The following is a 21,041-nucleotide window of genomic DNA, read 5'->3' as shown; positions in this document are numbered from 1 at the left end:
ATAGGATCCATTTAAATTGTTTTAATCCTGAGAGTTGTTTCTAATTACCACGCGCGCTGCTCAGTTGACTAGAGACCACATGGAACGCGCGCTGGTGGCCACTTGATCTGCCACCTCAATTAATGAGGGAGATCAAGTGGTCCACGTTTTTCTGATTATTTGAATTTCCTTTTAATTGGTTTATTTTCATTAATTCATATTAATTTTAATATTGATCCAAAAAATATGAGAGTTTCGCCAAAAAATTTCAAATATTTTCCTCTTTCATATTCTGAATTAAAATTGTTTTTTGGATCATTATTAATATTTTTCATGATTTAATTGATTTTTCATTTGCTTTTAATTGTTTAAAAATACTTTTAAGTCTTTTAAAATTCTGAAAAAATTTCTCCAAGGTCCTTTGACCTTGTTTGACCTATGATAAATCTCATGGCCATTTATTTGGTGTTTTGATGAGGTTTTAGGAATTTGACAAACCATATTTAATTTAAATGCTTTATTTTAGTATTTTTAATTGGAATAAATGCCAAATAATTTTGTTGACTAATTTTGATGACTTGTTGGTGTTTGACTCTTGTTGTTGGGCCTTGATCAAGGTTGATTTGACTTTGTCAAATTAATATCATTGGATTTAGGGGATTGATGGAATATACATTACATCTCCCAAAATGAATGAATTGTATTAATTTGGTAAAAAGTCCTCCTTTGACCAATTTGAGATTTCATCTATTCCCCTCCCTCTTCATCTCATTCCCCTTCTTTATGCATTCATCTCGTTTGGCCTATGATATCTCAAAGTCCTAAATCTAGTTGATTGAAAAATTAACATGAGTATGGATAAGATTAGGCCACACCTTTTGCATATTCTTTTTGTGTGTGGTATGTTTCATGAGCATAGTTTATAATACTATGTCTCTAACATGCATTAACACCAAAATTCTATTGCCCGATCTCAAATAGTTGTGACTTCTACATAAGTCCAATTACGATTGCTTAACATAGCGCTAAATTTGTGACATAAAAGGCATAACATTCTAGTTAGTGAGATTGTAAGTCTCCCCTCTTTCATGGTATTGTGTGGAAACTTGGCCTTTTTTCCTTCCTTTGGAAGATGTCTTGGTTCAAGGATCCATGCTTGTGATAAGTGGGTTGAGTGTTCTCCAAAGAATGTCTAAGAATGAAAAGCAAAAACAAAAAAATACTAACTTCTAACCTATTAACTACTAACTTTTAATTTCAAGCCCTTTACTTTAATGCCATTTAATTCTAGCTTTTATACATTTGTCATTGTTCATATCATTCTAATTGTTTTTGTTAATGCAATTTTCACTTTGTCCACTTAGACCATATTGTGTGATATACTTTGTTTATGTATATTTTGTTTGTTTGTGTGGTCTTTGACCATTAATGTACATAATAACAACAAAAACCCTAAAAAACTTTTGTGTGGACTATTGACTTGATCTTGGACAAATGAACTTAGAATTTATGCAACATCCCCATGCTAAAGAACTTGGCCAATGCCAACTTGTTGAGAAACCAAGTGCTTGCAATTTGAGACTTCATCTGATACATCATTCAAGATCTCTCTAAGTTCATCTGCAACATGATCATTGTGAAGCTGTTATTTTGAACCTGTGACTTGTGGAATTCATCTGATACTTGGGTTACCTTGAAGAAGATCATGGAATGGATAAGCTTGGATGTGGCCATCTTTATTTGATTCCTTGCTCTTCAAGATAATATAATTATGCATTTGTGTGTTACTTAATTCTAAAATGTCCAAGGGAATTCTGGGGTTCTATTGACATTCTTGTCTATTGGATTGCTACCCATTTGGTCAGATCTTTTCAACTCTAAACTTTTAATTTTGTACATAGGATAGTCTCTTCATCTTCTCCCCACTTCTTTAATTTCAAAATCTCTCCCTCTCTTTTTCAAAACCTTCTTTGATTGAACTTATTTTGTTCTAAACTTTGACCACTTTTGCAAAAAGGATAGAAACTTTGGCCTTATGCCATTGCATTTTCAAATTTCTTTTCTTAAATCAAACTTGTAAATAAACTTAACTATACTTGACTTAAACTTTCAAAAAGCCAAAAAGAACTAACTCATTCAAACCATTTTTAGGCCTTTGTGCCTTTCAAACTTAAATTTTGTTAAAAGCAATGCATCCACTTTGAAATTTGTATCACGAACTACGAGGTTTTGATCCCTCATTTTTATGTTGATACGTAGGCACAAGACCGAAGGTCTTGTCAAGCACAAAAATATAATTAATGAATTCTTTTCTCATCCCCGCGTTCTATTTGTTTGTAAACATCACTTTGTACCAAATACATATGCACATAAAAAGGGCTCCCTAGGAGTACCTAGGACACTTTGGGTGCTAATACCTTCCCTCTGTGTAACCAACCCCCTTACCTGTAATCTCTGACATTTTATTAGTTTTGATTTGAAAACTTCTTACTTTTGGGTTTTGTTCGTACTTTTTCCCTTTTCCCTTGGAAACAATAAAAGCGCGGTGGCGACTCTTGTTATTTGATCTCTAGCTTATCCATAGCTTGATGATCATGAATTTACCGCTACAGAAATTAAGTGGCGACTCTGCTGGGGAGTAGTCTCCAGTGGGTTTAGCCTACTTTTTGTGTGTATATATTTGTATATATGTGATGTTTGTATATATGTATGTATGATATAATTTGCTTGTTGTGCTTGGTGGTCTCTGAGTGGTGAGATAAGTTCTAACTCGAATTTGAGTGCAATTAAGATAGGAGGATAGTATAGTCATGTTCGACTTGTGTGGAGTAGTCCTTAACAAGTTGGCTTGAGATCCATCCGCTCAGTGGAGACTCTTTTGGATTTGGAAATGTCACACAAGTATTTATGGTTAGGCATTACTATCTCTAATTTGGGTCTGAGAAGCTGAGGACCGTAGAACATTTACCCCCTCTTGGCCTATTTAGGACGTAGTGTGGAAACTGTTCAAGTGTAGACTTGATAACAGTTTTTACACGATACTACACTCAGACGAGTTTCTCTTGAGAATATTATGGGTCGATGAGTCAGTCATCTTAACCTGTAATATGCGATAGATGGAATTAAGACTCTGGGAAATTTTTAGAACATGATCTACAGGTTTTTATCCTTAGTTCACTCCTCTGGGATGGTTCTTACCGAGACTCCATGCTCGTGACTTACAATAAACCCTTGATTCTTGGTTGATCCAATCAAGTCTTGTCAATATAAATGGAACTTGGGTGTCGATAAGGTGTAAACCATAATCCACCAAAATGGATGATTGATATTGACAATGACTTGATTCATCCATTGACATTTGTTTGCCTTGTGTGTGATCCCTTATCTGTGATTGTTGCATTCATTCATTCATGCGCATCATAACATTCATCACACGAAAATGTCAAGGAACTGAGGTATCATTTGCAAATATTTTCAGACCATGGACTGTGGACGAAGGAACACTAAGAAGTACAGTTTCAGATGTCCGGACTTGAAAGAGTTAAGGAAGCTAGCATATTTTGTATCAAATCCCTTGGACTTCAAACAACGTCATGGGAAGCTTTTGTCCATCTTGTCTGCTGATGTAGTTGAAGGAATTCTGAGTGTGCTAGTGCAATTTTATGATCCTCTCTACCGTTGTTTCACTTTCCCAGATTTTCAGCTTGTGCCTGCATTGGAGGAGTATTCTCATCTTTTGGGGATACCTGTTTCTAGTAGAGTGCCTTTAGGTGGATTAGAGGAGATTCCCCGATCTAGTATTATTGCTGAAGCTCTTCACTTGAAGAAGTCTGAGATAAAGGCTTATTGGGTGAAGAAAGGAGGATTGTTTGGATTGCCATCTGATTTCCTCATCAAGGAAGCTACTGCTTTTGCTCAAGCCGGTAGTGTGGACGCTTTTGAAGCTATCTTTGTGTTGCTCATTTATGGATTAGCTTTGTTCCCTAACATTGATGGTTTTGTTGATGTTAACACCATTATACTTTTCTTGATTGGGAATCCTGTGCCTACTTTGTTGGGTGATATGTATTTCTCTTTGCATCTAAGGAATTCTAAAGGTGGTGGAAGGATTGTCTGTTGCATTCCTCTTCTGTACAAGTGGTTTATTTTGCACTTTCCTCAGACACCTGCTTTTGTGGAGAACAAACAATGTCTAAGGTGGTCTCAGAGACTTATGTCTCTCACTAATGATGATATAGTTTGGTATGATTTTTTAAGCAGTTTGGAGATTATTGATAATTGTGGTGAATTCTCTAATGTGCCTCTCATTAGTACACAAGGAGGAATTAACTACAACCCTGCTTTGACTCGTCGTCAATTTGGGTTCCCTTTGAGAGACAATCCTAATAAGACTTTGTTAGAAGGTCTTTTCTATCAAGAAGGTAAATATCCCCAACATTTGAAGCAGAAGATTGTGCATGCTTGGCATAATGTGCATAGGAAAGGAAGATCCGAGCTTGGTCCGTGCAATTATGTAGCTTTGGAAGCTTACACTCTTTGGGTGAAGCAGAGAGCTTTAGAGTTGAAGATGCCTTATCCTTGTGAAAGACCTATGTCTATGGTTGTGGTTGAGCCATTAACTCTCCCTAACCAATATGTAGAGGAGTTGGAAGACGCGCTCATCAAGATGAAGCAAGAGAAGGATATGTGGGAAGAGCGTTTACGTGCTTTGAGCAAGAAGCATGAAGAGTTGAAGTTGGAGTCTAATAACAAAGATGCACTTACTGAGCTACTTGAATATCGAGTGACGAAGAGATAGAGAGAGCTAGGGGTTTCATCTTCTAGCATGCCTCAGCCTTCCGTTTCTTGGAAGAAGATTATTGATCAACTTGTCCTCGAGAAGACTCAGATGAAGGCTTCTTTTGAGACCGAGATCCGTCGCATTTGAAGGAAGTACGCGCCTACAGCCAGATCTTCTGATATTGTTGTTAGGGATCCTTAGGATGACTAGTCTCCTTTTCTCTTGTATTTTTCATTTGGTTTCTGAAATTGTACTCAGTGTAATCCTTCCAATTTATATAAATAAAAAGATATTTTTGGTCATATCAAATTGTTGCATTTGCCATTTAAATATATATATTTGCAAATGATAAAGTAAGTTCCTTGAAAAATAAAAATAATCAAGCATTTCATTTCATGCATCATTTGCATAAGCAGGTTTCCACCAGATGTTTGATTGGCGTTTCTTCTGTGCTTTAGCCAAGCTGACTCACCAGTACAATGCCCGAGTCAGTCATCTAAGAATCATGGAACACATAGAGCAAGAGAACAAAGAGATGAAGGACGAGATCGCCCGCCTGACTACCATGATGGAGTCAATTCTTGCCGCTCATAGTCAATCTTCTCCAACGCCTGCAACTCCTCCTACGAGGACTGTTATTTCAGAGGTGGCTACCTCTACCATGCCTACTGCTGTTGCCCATTTCGCGCCAACTATGCCTGCCGGATTCCCGTGGGGAATGCCGTCCAACTTTGTGCTTGAAGGCTTTGCGCCTACCTTTACTTCCATGTCGGCATCTAGCCCGGTCATGTCCGTGCCACCTCCCGTTGTGCACACTTTACCTCGCGTAGAGGACACCATTTATCATTCTGAGTCGTCTGAGGGTCCGGATGTTTATGAAAAGATGGATGAAATGAAAGATCAGTTTCTTGAGTTACGCAAGGAATTGAAGACGCTTAAAGGTAAAGATCTGTTTGGGAAGAGTGCTGCCGAGTTGTGTTTGGTACCCAACGTCAAGATCCCAGTGAAGTTCAAAGTACCTGACTTTGAAAAGTATAAGGGGAACTCTTGTTTGCTCAGTCATCTTGTGATGTATGCTCGCAAGATGTCTACTCAGATCGACAATAATCAATTGCTTATTCACTACTTCCAATATAGTCTGATCGGCGTTGCACTTCGTTGGTACATGGGATTGGACAGTGCCAGCATTCGCACTTTCAATGACTTGGGGGAGGCTTTTGTCAAGAAGTATAAGTATAATGTGGACATGGCGCCAGATAGAGACCAGTTGAGGTCTATCTCTCAGAAGGATAAAGACACATTCAAAGAGTATGTGCAGCGATGGAGGGAGTTGGTTGCCCAGATCACTCCTCCTTTGGAGGAAAAAGAAATGACAAAGATCTTCTTGAAAACTCTGAGTTCATTTTACTATGAACGAATGATTGCTAGTGCCCCCAGTGACTTTACCAAAATGGTAAACATGGGGATAAGGCTTGAGGAAGGGGTCCGAGAGGGATGTTTGTCAAGAGATGAGGCATCAACAAGCAAGAGGTATGGTAGTAATTTTGGTAAGAAGAAAGACAGCGCAACAAATGCAATAAGCAGTGGGAGGCAGAGGAGACCTCAAATCAGAAGAAATCAAACATCGCATCAACATCATCATCATCAAGTATCTTCCGTTATCCTGGTATTTTCTAATCAACAAACAACACCAGTTTAACAACAACAACAACGTCAACAACAACAATCGCAACAACGAACGAATACCTACAACAACAACAATACCAACAACAATCATCAGCAACAAAACTTTGAGAGGAAGAAGGTCTCTTTCGACCCGATTCCTATGTCTTATGCAGAATTATACCCGTCTTTGGTTCTCAAGAACCTAATCCAACCAAGAAACCCGCCGTAGATTCCAGAACCACTTTCATGGAGGTATAAGCCTGAGCTCCGTTGTGCTTTTCATCAAGGAGCACCCGAACATGATATCGAGAATTGTTATCCGCTCAAGTATGAAGTTCAGAAATTGATGAAGAGTGGTATGGTGTCCTTCGAGGACCATGCACCGAATGTGAAAGCAAACTCGTTGCCCGCTCATGGGAACTCTTCTGTGAATATGGTGGATGGTTGTCCTGGGGAATTTAAAGTTTTTGATGTGCGTTTTATCAGGAGGTCCTTAGTGCAGATGCATAAGGATGTTTGTTTGGTAAGTGAGTGTGAGCACGACCATGATGGTTGTGCTGTTTGTAGTGTTGACCCAAGGGGTTGCGAAGTTGTGAAAAGGACATCCAACGACTGATGGATGAAGGCATGATCCAAATTGTTCAATCCCGTCATGTAGATGACGATGTTCATGTCATAGTGCTTACTTTCAAGCAGCCTGAGAAGTTGGTGATTTAATATAACTCCAGTAACAACAACAGTCAAAGATCAGTATCGTTGTTGGTAATACGGTTAGTGGGCCCAATCCTGTATTCATCTGATAAAGTTGTGTCGTATCAGTATAATGCTACAATGATGAAGGATGGTCAAGAGGTCCTGTTACCTACGACTAGTTTAGTGGTGAGCAATGTTGTTGTTACTAAGGTTGCCCGCAGTGGTCGAGTGTTTGGGCCGGTGTTCCCAAAGGATAAAGAAGAAGCAGTTGTGAGTAAGAAAGTGGAAGTGCCTGTTGAAAACCCAGTTGGATGTTCAAAAGATAAGTCTAGTGGATCCAGCAACTTGAAACCCAATGAGGATGATGAGGTACTTAGGTTGATTAAACAAAGCGAGTTTAATGTGGTGGAGCAGCTGCTCCAAACCCCCTCAAAGATCTCAGTGTTGTCTCTGCTCATGAATTCTGAAGCGCACAGAGAAGCACTGCAGAAAGTTCTAGAGCAAGCTTTTGTAGAACATGATGTTACAGTGGATCAGTTCGATCATATCGTGGCTAACATCACTTCTTGCAACAATCTCAGCTTCTGTGATGAAGAACTCCCCGAGGAGGGCAGGAATCATAATTTAGTTTTGCACATCTCGATGAATTGCAAAGAGGATGCTTTGTCAAATGTGCTTGTTGACACCGGTTCGTCACTGAATGTACTTCCGAAGTCAACTTTGTCAAAGTTATCTTGCCAAGGAGAGCCTATGAGGTATAACAGTGTAATTGTCAAAGCTTTTGATGGTTCGCGCAAAACGGTTATTGGTGAAGTGGACCTTCCAATTAAAATAGGTCCGAGTGATTTTCAGATTACTTTTCAAGTAATGGATATCCATCCGGCCTACAGTTGCTTGTTGGGAAGGCCATGGATTAATGAGGCAGGAGCTGTTACTTCAACTTTTCCCCAGAAGCTCAAATTTGTGAAGAGTGGCAAGCTAGTGATTGTTGGTGGAGAGAAGGCGCTGTTAGTTATCCATTTGTCATTTTTCTCTTACATAGAAGCTGAGAATGAGGTTGGAACTCCGTTCCAAGCCTTATCTATTGCTGCTGAGAAGGGGGTTGGGGCACCTATGTCCTCATTGAAAGATGCTAAGAAGATTATGGAAGAAGGCGATGTTGATCAGTGGGGGCGCATGGTAGAGGTCTCTGACAACAAAGGCAGAACCAGCATGGGGTTCCAAAAAGGTTCATTAATTGCAAGGTCTAAAGATATACAACTTAGCTTCCGTAGCGGAGGGTTCATTCATGGCAATAAACAACACTTAACTATTGTGCTAGAGGATGACTAAAAGGAAGACTGCACCAATTTTGTGACGCATGGAAAGGCTTGTAACAATTGGACTGCTGTTGATATTCCTGTTATTTTGCATCGATCTAAGTAATTGCTTTTATATGTTTTAAAATCCTTCTCATATGCCTAAGGGAGAAGTGAACATTGTTTGGGCATTTTCAAATTGATCATCAATAAAATTAATTCTATTCATCCACATTTATGATGTTTATTTTTACTTTTTGCCTTATTCTGAAAATGGTAATCACAAAAAACATAAATAAATAATATAATTGTCCATCTGCATAATATTTGGTCACAAATTCACTTCTCTAAAATCAAAATATCAAATCATTATGCAGGTTGGTTCATAACCCCATTGAATACATTGATCCTTCTCCTTCTCCAAATTTTGAATTCCCTGTGTTTGAGGCCGAGGAGGAAAGTGATGAAGAAGTGAGTGATGGATTATCTCGTCTTCATGAGCATGATGAAAAGACCATTCAGTCGTTCGAAGAGCAGATTGAGCTAGTCAACTTGGGTTCCGAGGACAATGTGAAGGAAGTCAAGATTGGGTCTCGACTATGTCCAGATATTAAGGAGGGGTTGATTGATCTTCTTCGAGAGTATTCAGATGTGTTTGCTTGGTCCTATCAAGACATGCCTGGTTTGGATTCTGAGATTGTGGAGCATAGATTATCGTTAAAGCCAGAATGCCCGCCAATCAAGCAGAAGTTGAGAAGAACGCATCCTGATATGGCTGTGAAGATCAAAGAGGAAGTGCAAAAGCAGATTGATGCCAGTTTCCTTGTAACCGCTGAGTATCCGTAATGAGTTGCCAATATTGTGCCAATGCCGAAGAAAGATGGAAAAGTCCGCATGTGTGTTGATTATAGAGATTTGAATAAAGCCAATTCGAAAGATGATTTCCCTCTGCCACACATTGATACGTTGGTAAACAATACTGCTAAATTCAAAGTCTTTTCATTTATGGATGGATTTTCCGGATATAATGAGATCAAGATGGAACCTGAAGATATGGAGAAAACCACATTCATTACACCTTGGGGAACATTCTGTTATAGAGTGATGCCTTTCAGTTTAAAGAATGCTGGTGCAACTTACCAGAGAGCAATGACTACTCTTTTTCATGATATGATGCATAAGGAGATTGAGGTTTATGTCGATGACATGATTGCTAAATCAATTAATGAAGAGGAACATGTTAAGCATTTGTTGAAGCTATTCCAGCGTTTGAGGAAGTATAAACTCCGCTTGAATCCCAATAAGTGTACTTTTGGTGTTCATTCTGGTAAGTTCTTGGGCTTTAATGTCAGCGAGAAGGGTATTGAAGTTGATCCTACCAAGGTCAAAGAAATACAAGAGATGCATGTGCTCAAAACTAAGAAGCAAGTCAGAGGTTTTCTCGGCCACTTGAATTATATTTTCAGATTCATTTCCCACATGACTGTCACATGTGCGCCTATATTCAAGCTTCTTCGGAAAGACCAATCTTGTGATTGGACCGAAGACTGCCATAAAGCTTTTGACAGTATCAAGGAATATTTGCTTGAACGCCTGATTTTGTCTCTGTAGCGAGGTTTTCGTTACCTTTAGGTTTATTGACAAAACCAAAAGTCAACATACAATTCGAGTCGCCACCGCACTTTTATTTGTCCAAAGGAAAGGCTAAAACGCGAACAAAAGCTGAGGTAAAAAGTTTTTCAAATAAAAAACTAATAAAAATGTCAGAGATCTGGGTAAGGGGGTTGGTTATGAAATGGGAAGGTTTTACGCACCCAAAACATCCTTAGTACTCTAAGGGAACCCTTTTTGCAAATATGTGTTGTAGGTTGGTATTTGTGAAAAGATTTGTGCAAAAGATTGAAGGGATGAGAGAAGAATAGATTATATTTACAAATTTTGTTGTTTGAATGGATGAACCCATTGCCTACGTACCATCACAAAGGAGGATCAAAACCTCATAGTTTGGGGTAAAAATCTCAAAGATTGGTGAATTGATTTGACCAAAAGCCTTAAGGTCTTTTGTTATCAAAGGGAGAAAACTCAACCTAAACCAACAATCCACCATGTGAGGAGGACTTCAACATGCTAGTGAGGGGTTAACCCTATAATAAGCATGGAAGACTTATAATCCAACCACTAAGGATGAGGTGAGATTTACATCTACCACTATGATAACTCAAACCTATGACTAATGTTTTTGAAAAGGTTTTAACAAGTGGCCATTGGAACCACAAAACAAACTTGAAGTGAGTTGTATTTATGAGTTAAATTTTTTTACAAAATGAAGTCAAAGTTGGATTAAGATTTATTCACAATGAGTATTAATGAAAATGGTTTTGAAAAGTCAAAGGCTTAAGGCCTAGGTTTCTAATTTGAGGCAAAGTCAAAGTTTAGAAAAATAATTTTTGGCTTGGTTAGAGTGGGGAGAAGAAGATAAGGGCTAGTCCTAAAGCATACAAAGATAAGAGAGAAAAGATAAACCCTTTGAGTTCCTTTTCTTGAAGTCATATAGATGACTCAAGATGCTTCTTTCCTTTGGACTTAGCACACAAACAAGCAATCACACAATTTGGATTCAAGCTTCTAGGATCTCCATTTGGCTTGTCTCTTAACTTGGCTACTCATGACAATGGTCCTCTTTTCATAATCTCAAGGTAGGATCCCTATCACACAAAAACAAACATCAAAAAGTTCACAAAAACACAATAAGGGGAATGGACAAAGAATAAGTTTGGATGAGAAGTCCTTGAAGATCAATTTTGAAATTTAGCATTCTAAAGGCATGAGGCCTAGTTGCTCTTCAACAAGTTTTGCATTCTAAAGGCATGAGGCCTAGTTGCTCTTGAACTCCTTTAAGCACAGGTAAGTCCTAATTCTAAGTCCTTTCTCCCTTTTGCATTTGGTTCACACAAAACAAACACAAAGCAAACACAATATAACAATATATTTATATATAATAATGGGCTCAAATGAACAAAAGGAAAATGACATAAACATAAAATATATGCTCAAATGAGCAAAAGGAAAATCAATATGAATAATGAGCAAGAAATAAATGACATTAAAAGTAAATGACAAGAAAATTAAATGCTCAAATTAATGTTAGTAATTAGTAAAGGTTATGTTAGCTTGTCGTAAGACAATGTAGCGCTATGTTAAGAAATCGTAAGTGGACTAATATAATAGTCACACCTATCTGAGGTCGGTCAATAAAACTATAGGCAAAGAACACAAGTTAGAGATCATGACTAGTAAGCCAAGCTCCATAAACTTGCCATGCCAAAACAAAAGGGGAAGGGCCTTGTATTGTCTTTGGGTTATTTGCTTGACCAAGAATCAACCTATCTTGGACACAAAACAACTCACTTGATCATGGATCAAGTTGAGTTTGGTTTGGATCAAAGAAGGTTAAACCTCTCATTTATCAAGACCAACTATAAGAACTTAACTCATTGGCCATTAATGGAAAGAATGAGATGAAGATGAAAGGGAATGGAAAAGAAGACAAGTATCAAATCCAATTGATCAAATCATCATCAATCAATACCAAACAGAAAAGAAATGAAGATAACAAGTCAACAAGTCAACAATATTTTTTTGGTATTTTTGAATTAAAATAAAATGAAAATAAAAAATAAACAAATAAGGTCAAACCTCAAATTCAATTCAAATCAACTTTAACAAGTCCAATTAAATTCTCATAGGTCCAACATAGTTAAACAAGCTTTGACTAATTTTCTCAACAATTTTTGAAACCAGAAAGTATTTAAAAACAATTTAAAACAATTAAAAATAGCACAAAATGGATTAAAATATCAAATAAATCTCAAATCAAATAAGAAATTGATGAGACTATTTTTCATTGATTTGTCATGATCCATAAATGCTAGGAAAATATTTTTGGATTTTTCAAAAGTCAGAAAGTATTTTAAAATGAATTAAAACTGTGAAAAACAAAATAATTCATAAAAAATATTAAATGAAGTCACAAAAATAATTAAAAATCAAAATATGAAACTAGATTTTTCAAGAATTTTTTTGGAATTGGTCTCATATTTTTATGACTTCAAATAAATTTTTTATGAATTTTTGAAAATCAATTGAATTAACTGAAAATAAAAGAAAATAAAAATAATATAAAAAACCACAGCCGTGTGATACAATTCATTAATTGACGTGGCATGGATTAATGGCTCAGATGTGAGGGTGCAACGTGCATCCAAGTCAAACGCGTAACATCTTGAATTAAAATAAGTAAACACAATGGATGAATGAGATTAAAATGTGGAAGCCAGATCCAAGGGCTGAGAAGCAAGACACGTTGTGGTGGTGGTGGAAACCACCGTCTTCTCTGGCGAGCCAACAGAATCCGGCCACCAGTTGCAGAGAAAAAAGTTTAACAAAAATGGAAAGTAAGGACATGGAAATGAAGCTCGTGTGATGGAGATCACCACTGTATCCATGGATCTTCCTCACTCTTCCTATATTGAGAGAAATGTGAAATGGAAGATCATGGTGTACCAACTGTAAGTGCACGAAATTGAAAATTGAAACCACGATTGACTTGCCTCAAGTGTGAGGATTTCAGAAAACCACAAAAACATACGGATACTACATTGAATTGCAAGCTCTAGATCCAAAAAGTTTGAAGGTATACCTCTGAATTGAAGCACTTCAAGTCACGATTCCTTCAAGATCTTGGCTCCTCTTTGCTCTAGGGATGCAGTGGAGATGAAAGGTTAAGAAATTAAGCTTTGAAGATCAACTAATGATGTTGAATTTCAAGCTCGAAAGTGAGAAAAAATTATGAAAAAATTACTTTGGTATGCCTATGGTTTCAATGCTGCAGCATTTCAGATCTCCAAAAGGTTTATGAGTGAATGAGAAGGAGTGTTTATTTATAGCTTAAATTGGTTATGCATCATGCTTCCCTCGTGTGCATGGCATTTGAAATTGGATATGCATGGGCCTGTACAGGCGTATGGAAGGCCCAATGATGGGTGTAAAACCATGTTGAGTTCATTTGGAATGGATTTGGACGTGTACATGAAGTGGAATTAGCCTGCATACCAAGTTATAACATGAAATGCCAAAATGCACATAAATGAAGAGTTCTTCGAAACTCCCAAATGTTAAGTCCAAAAAAGTAATGTGAGTAATGGTTGGAAAGCCCTTGAAATAAGGAACAAAAGTCATGTTAGGCAAAAATTCATTTGGCATTTGGAAATTAATGAAAACTGGTTGTGAAAATCCAAGTACAAAACATGTTTAAGTCACCTTTGAAAATTCTCACCAAAAGTAAGCCTAATCAAACCCCTCTGTATTCATGATTCAAGCTTCAAATGGAAAATCCTCCAACATAAAATTTGTATATATTTTCAAGGTGATCAATTTAGACTCAAAGTTTGCATCATTTGGATTTTATACGACAAATATATGGGCATTTGAATTTGGGTACTTTTTTCAAATTCAATGAATTAGGTCCAAGATGACCTATAATGTTTTGTATTATCACATGTATTTCTTTTAGGATTATGAAATTTTGTCCAACATAAAATTTGAATTAGAAATCTCAACATTTTCAATGCATTTTGTCTCACCTCAAAATCATAAAAATTAAGGAAGTTATGTCGTTGGTAAGTTGACCTAAAATTAGGGTTTCAGTCAAAATGACCTATAATGATTTGAAATGAATGATGACCTTACATGTTTCAAATGGATTTTTTATGAACATGAAAGCTGTTCATATGGTTCTTAATAACACTTTTTCATTTGGGGTCATTTTCATTTGACAAACACATCAAAAGTTATATTTCAATGGTGCTCAGCTTAGTTAGATGACTTGATTGGTCAACTTTTCAAGGCCAAACTTCCAATCTTGATGAATAAATGATTGAGGATCTTCAAGTAGACTCATATATGCATAAAATGATTAATCAAAGAACTTACCTTGATTAAATTTGATCAGAGGTTGAGATTGCTTCATGGGCAAGGCACAGTCAAAGCACAGTGGAATTAGGGTTTCCTTGAGAAACAATCCTCAAGCCCTTCGGGTTATCTTGATCAAATTTGAAAATTGAGATACTTGGTAGACATATATGATGATTAGGAGCTTTGTGGACCATTTTCATGCTTTTTCTCATCTTCATCTAGCCATTGCATTGGGCCCATGAGCATCCTAGGAGCATTGTGGAGCACATGATCACTTGAGCTTCTAAACAAAAAGAGTTAGTGACATACTTTTTTGCTTTTGGTTAGTAATCAAATAAGAAAAGAAATAATATACAATACAAGCATGCTTGGTGGTCTCCAAACACTCAAACAAGTCCTAACCCTAGGGTTAAGGAGCCAAACATGCTATGATCGTTGAGGCAATGCACTTGTGCAATAACATGATGCCATGAGGGATCTTAGGGTCAAAATTAGGGTCTTACAGATGCCCCTATTTAAGGTGATTCTAGCCGGAGATATGAAGGTTAAAATTTTCGTCTCTACGAGATAGAATGGGCTTAAATAATAACAAAGAGATAAATTTTGGTCCCTAAGAGACCTCATGTTGCAAATGTATGCATGCGAAATAAAATCTTCATGGTGAATAATTGCCACGAAGGAAAGAAATAAGGAGAAACTGAAAGTCCATAGGAGTAACGCACTCAGTAGGGAGATAGAGACTCTAGGGGAAATAAGGTGAAAATGCGTGAGCAGGTCACGACTTGAAAACTTGCTGGGAGACACGAAGGGATTCCACGAAAAAAAATTGATGGAAAGACTCGAGCTGACGCAAAGATGCATGTATTAGGGAATATGCCAATACAACAAAACTATCCACAAAAGGACACATCGGATAAAAATCCGGGCTCAGACGAGGATGTCCACAAAGGACTCAACTGAGGAAGAAACAAGGAGATATTACCGGTTACTGGGTAATAACCTCAAAGAGGGACATGTTATTAAAACACCGGTTATTGGGTGAGAGAACAACACGCTCAGGGAGAAAGAATATATAAGAATGGTATAAGGGTGAGAGATATCAATCATCCGAAGCATCTGAGGAGGACCCAAAAGGCACATCTCGACTCAGGAAAATCTGACTCCACAGGGGACAAAAAGTCATAATAGGAGCAGAAGGAAGGAACACCAGGGATACCGGTTATTGGGAATATAATAGGTGACCAACCAGGCATGAATTGGGAATATATCCAAGACACTCATCATCCGAAAGGAGGGCTGAAAGAGCAAACTCGACTTACAGGATGGGTATTCGATTCCACAAGAAATACGAATCTTACTCGATTGGGGAAGAAAAAGACTTCGACTGAAGAGCGCATGAGATATATTATCTATTACCATCATAACGTAGATAATATGCTCATATGGAAGATTATCCACAACCGGTTACTAGGTTAATAAAGGATAAATCGATTGAAAAGAAAGGACATCGGAATACAGGTTACTGGGTATAAAATGACGACCAATCAGGATGGAGAAACAATCATTACCAAACAAGGGTAAATGAAAGATGACTCGCAAGGGATAAACTGCTTGACAAAAGCAATTATCCAAAAACGAAGGAATATCAATACCGGTTACTGGGTAAAGATAACCAACAAAGATGAGATTACATATACCGGTTACTGGGTAGAAAACCACATAAATAAGACTTACAACTACCGGTTACTGGGTAGAAGGCCAAAAGATCCGTTGGGGAAAGGATGAACAATTACTGGTTACTGAGTAATTGAGCAACTAGACCACAGGGAACTGCAGGGTGTAGCGGGGTATTCGTTACCATTAGAGATATTGACTAATTCCAAGGTAAACCATACAAGTCGAGTCGCCACCACACTTCTATTTATCCAAAGGAATGGTTAGAAAGCGAACAAAAACCTAAAAGTTTTATCGAATCAAAAACTAGTAAAAATGTCAGAGATCGGGGTAAGGGGGTTGGTTATGCAATGGGAAGGTTTTAAGCACCCAAAACATCCTAGGTACTCCTAGGGAGCCCTTTTCACACTTGTTGTAAGGTTGGTATTTTGTGAAAATTTATTTGTGCAAACATGATTGAAGAGATGAGAAGAGAATATACAAGTTATTTACAATTTTTGTGTTTGGATGGATAAACTCATTGCCTACGTACCATCTTAAAAAAAAGATCAGGATCAAAACCTCGTAGTTCGGGGTAAAAATCTCAAAAAACAAGTTGGTGAATTGATTGGTCCAAAAGCCTTAAGGTCTTTTGTTATCCAAGGGAGAAAACCCAACCTAAAACCACAAATCCACCATGTGAGGATAGCTTCAACATGCTAGTGAGGGGTTAACTCTATAAGAAGCATGGAAGACTCATTGTCCATCACTAAGGATATAGGTGAGTATTATATCTACCTCAAGGATAACTCAAACCTAATAGCTAATGGTTATGAAAAGTTTTTGATAAGAAGTGGCCATTGAAACCACAAAAGTATTTGAATGGGTTATATTTACCAATGAAAAGTATTTACAAAATATGGTCAAAGTTGATTTAAAGATTCAATTCAAAATAAGTGTTATGAAAAGAAAGTTTAAAAATCAAAAGCATAATGCTTAGGTTTCTAATGTTTAAAACAAGTGTTAAATGTTTGCACAAAAGTTTTGGCTTGGGTTAGAGTGGAGGGAAGAAGAAGAATGGCTAAAGTCCTAATTATACAAGAGATGAAGGATAAGAAACAAGACCACAAATGGAGTTCCTCTCTTGAGATCATATTGATGATCCAAGTAGCTGATAACATGAAATAATACCACATTTTTGGACTTGATTTAATTAAATTATATTATTATTTGATCCGATTTATTTTATATTATTCGATATTACTTCGTATTTTCCTTCTATTTATTTCAGGTAACATTATTTGAAGCATACGTGAAAAAGAAAGAAAAGGGGGTGCAAAAAGAAGCATTCCACTAAAGCCCAGCCCACAACTACAAAGGAGAAGCACTGCGATGCTGTGACGACCGCCACACAAGGCGTGACGAGCGTCACGCCCCTCTGCTCAGTGTTACAAGCGTAACACATGGTGTGACGAACGTCACACCCCCACTCCTATTTTTCTGCTTTGACGCGTGTAACAGAAGCACGTTCGCCCTTTTTCTTCGCTTGACTCTTTGACACACTAGGAAACCTACTGAAGGAACTTTTGGGAAACGGTTACATGATGGATGAATATAAATAGATCTTTAAGTGGTTCCCTGTGGGGGTCTCCTCGCTTTTTCTCCCTTTTTCCGCCGTGCAAGCTTTTACAGCAATATATCTTACAGCATTCTACTTTCTTAGCATTTTTATTTCCTTTTCTTTTCTAGTTAATTTCCAAAGCATTGAATTTATTTTCTTTCACACTAGTTTCTACACCGGAAACTATTGTGTAGTTTTTACTGGATCTAACCTTACGTTAGGTCATAGTATTTTATTCCTTCGCCTTTATTTTCCTGTCCGAACGAAGATTGTGAAGAACAAATCCAACCGGTTTGTGGTGGAGTGTTCAAGCATCGAAGCTAGGGAACAACCAAGATTTCTATTAATTTTACAGGTTCATTAATTTATTGTTTTAATTTATATATGCTCTGTACTGCTGTTTATCTATACTGTTTGTCTGATATGGCTGTATTTAAGCATAATTATTGTTTAGGCCTGTTTAGCATGTCCGGCTAATTAATTTAGATATCGGTATGTAAAGTAAGCGGAATAAAGGAATCAAAACTGAGTTGGTTTAAATTTATTTAAAAATATAGTCACTCTTTTTATGGTCTCAATTTACAGAGTTAATATCAAAGTTTTTGTACGAGAGTAAAAGACAAAAAGAAGTTAAAATCAATAGAACGACAGTTTGAGCTTTTAACTGGACAGTGTAAATTGGACGTTAACTTTAAATCAGGGCGAGAGCAATTTTTAAAGTTAATTAAATTCTAATCATTTTCAAAAATTATTTTTAAAAGTTAAATGTGAGGACGAGAGTTAAGCATTTAAGTTTAATCATATAATCTAAGTCAGCAGAGCGAGAGTTTGAGACGAGGGTGTTTAAATGGTTAGTATTTTCTTAAAAAGAGTTTCTATAGATTCTATTGTTTTCAAAAAGTGATTTTAGACTTAACTAAATAGTGAGAGCGTACGTTAATATAAAGTCATAGTCTGATTCAACAGAGCGAGAGTTTGAGAAAAGATTTTTAATCAATAGTGTCTACTGAAAAGACTTATTTTAAAACTAAGAAACCAACGAAGATTTGATTCCCTAATTACGACGAACTACATACCGATATCCGCATTATTTGATATTTAATCTAGATCCGATTTTAGTTTTATTTTTCCCCATAATCAACAAAGTATCATCCGCCTTAGCTTTACGAAGTAACCTTAGAAAAACAGTATATCGATTCATTAAGTCCCCGTGGGATCAATATCTTTTAAAACTACGCGATTAGACTGTGCACTTGCAGTCAATACCCCAATCGACTCATAAAGTCGCGATCAAGTTTTTGGCGCCGTTGCCGGGGACTTTTATTTAGTCGATATCGTAACTCTTCTGTTACGCTGTAGAGACTAAGGCAATTTTTATTTTCCCTTGTCTTTCGATGATTTGTATGCCACACACTCGCTCACAAGGCGAACCGTACTACTTACAAATCAACGACGTTGAACGATATCTCCGAGTCTTATGACGAATTCGGGAGTATCGTGCTGCAAACAATCTTCCTCCAATCGAAATTCCTGATCTCAAAAATCTTCTTCCATCGCCGATACCCGAGATGGCAGAACCAGCTCGTGCTCTTCGAGATTACGCTGCTCCACCGCAAGATGAGCCGCATTCGAGTATTGCTCCACCCGCAATCGAAGCAAACAACTTCGAACTTAAACCTTCGCTGTTGCAGGCAGTGCAACAGAATCAATTTTCTGGAAATCCTACCGAGGATCCAAACCTTCATTTATCCGTATTTGTCCAATACGTTGATACTGTTAAAGCTAATGGTGTCACTTCAGAGGCAATTCGACTTCGTCTCTTTCCTTTCTCATTAAGAGATAAAGCTAGAAGATGGCTTCAGTCTCTTCCTTCCAACTCAGTCACCACATGGAATGAGTTGAAAAAAGTCTTTCTTGCCCGATATTTTCCTCCAAGCAAAACAGCTATGTTGAGAGCCCAGATAAATGGATTTAAACAGAAAGATAATGAGTCTCTTTTCGAAGCATGGGAAAGATACAAAGACATGATGAGACTTTGTCCACACCATGGTTTAGAGGACTGGTTAGTAATTCATACCTTCTATAATGGTCTCTTATACAACACAAGGTTAACAATAGACGCCGCCGCCGGTGGTGCGCTTATGGATAAACCTTACGCCGATGCTTATCAACTTATTGAGAGCATGGCCCAGAACCATTATCAGTGGGGAAGCGACCGAACAATGGTAGAAAAACCTCAAACAAAAGGAGGCATGTACGAGATAAGTAGCCTTGATCATGTTAATGCAAAAGTGGATGCTCTTGCCCAGAAAATTGAAAGTTTAAATGTATCACCTCCAGCCACCGTGGTTGCCGTAACTCAAAATTGCGAAGTCTGTGGAATTCAAGGTCACACTCCTACAGATTGTCAACTCCTAACAGGAATCCAAGCAGAGCAAGTGAACTATGCTCAAGGAAATCCCTACTCGCATACCTATAACTCAAACTGGAAGAACCATCCTAATTTTTCATATAAGAGTAATAATGCTTTATACGCACCAGGTCAAGCTCCCAGTCAAGCCCCAGCTATACCTCCTGGATATCAAAAGCCGACCCCATCTACACCTAACAATAACGTTCCTAGGAAATCCAACATGGAAATCATGATGGAGAACTTCATAGCTTCTCAACAGCAAACCAATAAAGAGTTCTTAAACCAGAATGTACACACTAGCGAACAGATTAAACAACTAGCAAGTAAAGTAGATGCCCTGGCTACCCATAACAAAATGCTGGAAACACAAATCTCACAAGTAGCTCAACAACAAGCGCCTACTGCTGCCCCAGCTGGTACATTTCCTGGACAGCCCCAACCTAACTCGAAAAGCCACGCTCATGCAATTATATTAAGAAGTGGAACAGAGGTAGAAGGATCGTCTGACCCAAGGATTAAAAACCAAAACTCTAAAAAGTCAACTGAGGAAGAAAGTAAACCTAAGGAAAAGGAAGAGTGTAACAAGGAAACCGTAGAAAAGAAAGAACCTTATGTACCTCCACCACCTTACAAACCACATATCCCTTACCCTCAAAGGCAAATTAAAACCAAAGACGCGGGCCAATCTAAAAAATTTGTTGACCTACTGAAACAATTAAACGTCACCATTCCTTTTACAGAAGTTATTACACAGATGCCCTCATATGCTAAGTTTTTAAAAGAAATCTTATCTAATAAAAGGAAACTTGAAGATAGCGAAACCGTTACACTCACTGCTGAGTGCAGCGCGATAATCCAAAATATGCCTCATAAACTTAAAGATCCTGGTAGTTTCTCTATACCCTGTCACACCGGAAAATTTGTCATAGACAAAGCTCTATGCGATTTAGGAGCCGGTATCAGTGT

At 37.5% G+C, this 21,041-nt stretch overlaps 1 non-coding gene across 1 annotated transcript; it reads right to left on the bottom strand.

Moving 5' to 3' along the window:
- Window positions 1-19,608: 19,608 nt before the first annotated feature.
- Window positions 19,609-19,715, bottom strand: LOC127077709 (small nucleolar RNA R71). The gene has a single exon (XR_007787490.1). It is a non-coding gene; the product is annotated as a small nucleolar RNA R71 (small nucleolar RNA).
- Window positions 19,716-21,041: the final 1,326 nt, after the last annotated feature.

The sequence above is a fragment of the Lathyrus oleraceus genome, chromosome 4 (assembly GCF_024323335.1).
Source record: "Lathyrus oleraceus cultivar Zhongwan6 chromosome 4, CAAS_Psat_ZW6_1.0, whole genome shotgun sequence".
NCBI classification, from domain to species: Eukaryota; Viridiplantae; Streptophyta; class Magnoliopsida; order Fabales; family Fabaceae; genus Lathyrus; species Lathyrus oleraceus.
Note: the sequence above shows the minus strand (reverse complement) of the source record. Positions and strands in the feature narration are given on the sequence as shown.